Source organism: Acomys minous (genome assembly GCF_964271855.1).
Source record: "Acomys minous genome assembly, chromosome: 6".
Lineage (NCBI taxonomy): Eukaryota > Metazoa > Chordata > Mammalia > Rodentia > Muridae > Acomys > Acomys minous.
Window position 1 is genome coordinate 51,569,668 of NC_140487.1, and position 6,000 is coordinate 51,575,667.

Sequence of the window (6,000 nt, forward strand, 5' to 3'; positions counted from 1 at the left end):
CCCCTGTCCTGGCAATGGTCCCATTTTTGCTTACTTGGTTTCTGTAGTTACTACAGGCTACATAACCACATCTGAAGATAGGGATCTCAGAGCCTCCAACAAGATAGGACATGTGACATTAAGACAAGTACTATTTTCTACACATTATGACAAACATGAACTTGCTGAAGATGACCACATAGTGCTGCTGTTTGGGAATTTCTGTTTAAAAGAGATTCTGTCCCATGCAGTGGAAAACAAGGTCCCCAGTGTTACCACGCATCACCAGCACCCAGACATTTTTACAGTTTCATTCAATGGTCTTATCTTTGGTGCTTAGGCAGATTATTTTGCCCAGTTACCAGAATCAGTTTATTATTGAATTAATTTAATTCAGTACTTTAAAATCAGCTTTGTGATAGAGAAATAGAAAATGACTATACTGACTCAGATTCTTGTGGGGAAAAGAGTATCCAAATACATATTCATGTTCACTTGTATATTCCATAAATATGGATGCACACATGCCTGTGTGCATAAAAATAATGAAGAAGTTAGTGGAAGAGACCATCCTATAGCATCCCCATGAATATGACATGATAAATCACACATTTTATATTTACAAGTTTTTGCACCTAAAGAGCTTAATCTAGTAGAGTACATTGGTTGGAAGGACGAATTAGTGGTTAAGAGGACTTTTAACTCTTGTGAAGGACCTGGGTTAGATTCCGAGCAATGGCATGGTGGCTCATAACCATTCGTAACTCTAGTTCTGCGTGATTCATTGTCCCCTCTAACATGGCATGCTGGTGTTACACAGACATAGGTGCAAGTGAAACACTCATGGGTAAAAATAAAATAAGTATTAAATAAATAAGTAAATAAAAGTTCCCCTACAATACTTAACTCAAGCCTTGGTCTCCAAATTAAAAGATCAGTAGCTTTCCTAGAGCCTGAATTCACTGCAGATAGCTACTAGGATTGGGGGTACCTAGCGTCTGGCCTGAATCTACTTCCCAGGAGGGTAACAGGCTTCCCTGAAGATTGGCAGCCTGGCTGATTTCTTGGACAAGGCCATGGAAGAGCTAGCTACAGCTGGACCTCAGCACTGAGCCCCCTCTGAGTCAGGAGACACTTTCAGACTTGCATGAACTACTTCCTCCAAAGAACCTTCTGTCCACCTTCCTGCCGTCTGATTCCATGGAAGGTCTGGTCCTGTCTCAGGATGTTACCAAGCCCTCCAAGTGTCTGCAGCTCCTTCGGCAGAGGACCCTGTAATTGAGGCTCCTGCACCAGTGGCCCCAGCACCACCCACTCCCTGGCCTCTGTTATCTTCCTTCCCTTCCTAGAAACCTTCCAGGGCAACTATGGTTTCTATCTGGGCTTCCTGCACTCAGGGACAGCCAAGTCAGCCATGTGCATGCACCCCCCCTCCCCTCAATAAACTATTCTTTTTTTTTTTTTTAAATTAATTTATTCATATTACATCTTGATTGTTAGCCCTTCCCCTGTTTCCTCCCATTCCTCCCTCCCTCCCACTTCCCCCCTTCTCCCCTCCCCTATGTCTGTGATTGAGGGAGACTTCTTCCCCCTATGTATGCTCTAAGATTATTGAGTCTCTTCTTGGTAACTTGCTATCCTTCTTCTGAGTGCCACCAGGCCTCCCCATCCAGGGGACATGGTCAGAAAAGGGGCACCAGAGTTCACGTGAGAATCAGATCTCACTCTCCACTCAACAGTGGAGAATATCGTGTTCGTCGGCTAGGTCTTGGTAGGGGTTCGAAGTTTACTGCCTATTTCACCTTGGCTGGTGCCTTAGTTTGAGGAGGACCCCAGGACCCAGATCTGCCTGTCATAAAGTTCTTCTTGTAGGTTTCCAGGACCCTGTGGGTCCTGTTATTTCCCCATTCTTCCATGCTACTCTCGCCTAAAGTCTCAATAGGATGTCCTCTCCTCTGACCCACTTTCTTGGTAAGTAAGGTTTTTCATGGGACGTATCCCTTGGACTAGTGTTTTGATATAAGTGAGTATATACCGTTTGTCTCTTTTTGCTTCTGGGTGAACTCACTCATTATGATAATTTCTAGGTCAATCCATTTGTCCACAAATTTCGGGAATTCCTCGTTTTTAATAGCTGAGTAATACTCCATAGTGTAAATGTACCATAGTTTCTTAGTCCATTCTTCTACTGAGGGACACTTAGGCTGTTTCCATGTTCTGGCTATTGTGTATAAAGCAGCTATGAACATGGTTGAGCATATGTCCCTGTTGTGTGTTCGAGCATTTTCTGGGTATATTCCAAGGTGTCAAGAGAACAAAGCGACAGCCTACTGACTGGGAAAAGATCTTCACCAACCCTTCATCTGACAAAGGTTTAATATCCAAAATATATAAAGAACTCAAGAAATTAAACACCACAAAACCAAACAACCCAATTGCAAAATGGGGCTTAGAACTAAACAGAGAATTCTCAACAGAGGAATATCAAATGGCTGAGAAACACTTAAAGAAATGCTCATCCTCGTTAGGCATCAGAGAAATGCAAATCAAAACGACACTGAGATTCCATCTTACACCCATCAGAATGGCTAAGATCAAAAACTCAAATGACACCACATGTTGGCGAGGATGTGGAGAGAGAGGAACACTCCTTCACTGCTGGTGGGAATGCAAACTAGTACAACCACTTTGGAAAGCTATCTGGCGTTTTCTCAGAAAAATGGGAATAGGGCTTCCTCAAGACCCAGCTATCCCACTCAATAAACTATTCTGCCAGCTGGCAAAGACAGCCCTGTGTAGCTGTGGGTCAACTCCATGTCGCCACCTGGCGACCGTATCCCTGCCATGACCATCTACATGAACTCGCAGTACACGACAGAGTTTTTGTTGTTGTTTGGTTTGGTTTGGTTTGGTTTTTCTTGTTTGTTTGTTTGTTTGTTTGTGTTTTGTTTTCTTTTCTTTTTTTGTTTGGTTTGGTTTGGGTTTGATTTTTCGAGACAGGGTTTCTCTGTGTAGCCTTGGCTGTCCTGGACTCCCTTTGTAGACCAGGCTAGACTCAAACTCAGTGTTTTGCTTGCCTCTGCCTCCTAAGTGCTGGGATTAAAGGCGTGAGCAACCACTCTTGGCCAGAAGTTTTAAGACTCTGCCCTCACCCCGAGCGCTGCTCCTATGATGATGGGCTGGCTCCTCCCCAGCATCTTATCCGAGCAGAAGACAATTTGCACGCTGAGTATGTGGATGACGGGCAGACTTTTCAGCACAGTGTGGTTGTACCATATGAGTCACCAGAGCTCAACTCTGACTGTACCACCATCCACTTACAATCTTGAACTGCCGGCTCAGTCGTACCATCATCACACTAGAAGACTCCAGTAGGAACCTGCTGGAACGGAGCAGCTTTGAGTTTCCTATTTGTGCCTGTCCTGGGAAAGACTATCTTACAGAGGAAGAAATTTCTGCAAAAAGGGAGAACATTGCCCATATCTGCCCCAAGTGTGCACTGCCCACTCCTCTCCTCAGCCAAAGAGTAAACCAATTTATGCAGAGTATTTCACTCTTAAGATCCATGGGCATAAACATTTATGAGATCTGAATGAGACCTTGGAATTGAAGGTCGCTCAGGCTGCAGTGGAGTCAGGAAGCAGCAGTGCTCACTCCAGCATCTTGAAGAATAAGGACAAGTCTACTTCCACTCACAAGAATCTCATGTTCAAGAGAGAGAAGACTGATTCAGACTGACATCCTCTACTTCCTGACCCCACCGGCAACCTCCCACCCTGGACCCTCCGTTCCTGACATTTTATGACTTGGCTTCTTGAACCGCCTCCTGGGTCTAGTCATCACTGATAATTGGGGAGGGTAGTAGGACGCACCAGCTTAGCTCTTAAGACCGCCTATGAGAAGAGGCTTGAGGAGAGTTTACAATCAGCCATATGAAGTGGTGACATTCCGTGATTTCTCTCTGCCTTTACTTTCTCCGAACTTGAATAGGCACACCTATAAAATGTAGACCAGCAAACCTACTTCTCAGGGCTTGCTGTGAAAGCTGAAGAAGCAATGTTTGTCTCTACCACTGCCTTTTCTTACCTTGTCCATAAGACTCAGCCCTTTCTGGGAGTGCTGGTTCCGGGACTGGGTTGGTAGTTGCCAGGTCTCTGCTGGCCCAGCGAAATTCTATCCAGCCACTTGTTGGCATTTAAAATGAAATGTCACCCCAGCCCACAGCCTGTAAGATTCTATCTTTGGCTCTCATAGGGTTCATATCCACCAAGACCCACTTTCTTTCACTCTGTGCTCAGGATCAGTTTCTTCCAACTCTGCAAAGCCTGTCCACGTTTACTCGTTGCCCCTATCCCTTTGCCCTTTTTATATCCTTTCTATGTCAATTTTGCTTTTTACAATAAAATTTTGTTATCACTTGTAAAAAAAAAAAAAAAGAATGGTAGCTTTACTCCAATTTTAAAATTGTAAATGCACTCACCATATCTGTATAATTTTCATTAATTATACATCTACAATTTATTAAGTAGCACATGTAGTATTATTAATATAAGAAGATGATAGCATAATGTAAAAGACAGTAATATGAAATGTTTTCCTCCAAATGTAAGTTCTTCAACTTCTCTACTTCATGTCCACTGCTCTGTAAATGTTTATTACATACAAAAAATTACAAAGCTTGTGATTTATCGAGCAGTGTCTTCCTCTGGGGCTCACTGAAGCTAAGACTGGACCCGAAAAGGTCATAGCTACAAAGGCTACAGAGTTGTTAACATATGCGTGTACTGAGAAAAGCCATTTGTTTGTTTGTTTTAATGCTGAGGACTTTCACATTACTTTAAATTGTAATTTCAGTTGTAAGTACTAAAACCTGAAGTGTATCCATAAACATTCATAATAGTGGAGAAAGCATCACTATTAAATTAGCCCAGACCAAAACTATGCAGTGTGCAGGCAGCTGTCTGAAGAGACCTGCAACACAAGAGAACAAGAGCTGCTTTGTGCATAGCTCTATGTTCTCCCAAGAAAAATCATGTTACCCTTCATCGTCACAGTTTGGATTTTAGAACAGTCTTGTTTTATGAGCTTATGGATATATTTGCCTTCTGCTTTGTGGGAATTAAGTAATCTAAGGACATACAAATATACTAGATGAAAAATATCATTTTCATTTTAAGATTTACCATAATTAGCATGTAATTACCTGAAAGCTCTATGACTGCTCAGAGAACATAAGTAAGTATGGTGTTGCCTCATGTACTATCCACAGAGAGCAACAAGAGTAAGTTTTCAGGAACTCAGGAGGTGAAGACCTTAGCCACCCAAGCTAGTTGTCTGGATCCCTTTATGAAAGAGATGATGACAGTGAAAATAAATATGATCACCTATTGATAAGGTGTTAATTCATAACTATTTGCTATACACTTAAGTAGTTTCAATGCATTGATCGTTCTGTGGAAATTGAGGTTAGTGAGGGTGTAACTAAAAGCCCACAGACACTGACTGGAATATTACAATCTCACACTTGCTAACCAGCTCCCCTGAGATGAAGCAGCAGCAGAAGTGTCCCAGTGAGACTGCGGGGACGAAATCACACCTAGGATTTGGTCACAAGTTCCATGAAAATGTTCATTGGCAGTGTGTGTGTGTGTGTGTGTGAGAGAGAGAGAGAGAGAGAGAGAGAGAGAGAGAGAGAGAGAGAGAGAGAGAGAGAGAGAGAGAGAGATTATCAAATCACTGAGACTAAGAAGAGAGTGATATCAGTAGCATAGTGTCTTTCAGGGATGCTAACAAGAATACCTTTATATCATTTGAGTGAAAAACTGGAATTATATTAAATACATTTGTGAAATGAAGTGAACTACATGGAAAGTAGAAAATGTGTCCTCTGTTTTGCAGTTAACTAGATGAGATCCCTGGGCCCTGCATAGTGTACCAGTGCAGATATTTAATGTGAATTATACAAAACAAACTAAAAGTTCTAAATGCTTACAAAAATACACTTCTATGATTTGGTTTTTA

The 6,000-nt window shown here is 42.2% G+C and overlaps 1 pseudogene across 1 annotated transcript; it reads left to right on the forward strand.

Moving 5' to 3' along the window:
• Nucleotides 1-2,793: 2,793 nt before the first annotated feature.
• Nucleotides 2,794-3,717, forward strand: LOC311599643 (cellular tumor antigen p53-like; annotated as a pseudogene). The gene is made up of 2 exons: nt 2,794-2,846; nt 3,071-3,717. The product of its transcript is annotated as a cellular tumor antigen p53-like (transcript).
• The last annotated feature ends 2,283 nt before the right edge of the window (nt 3,718-6,000 follow it).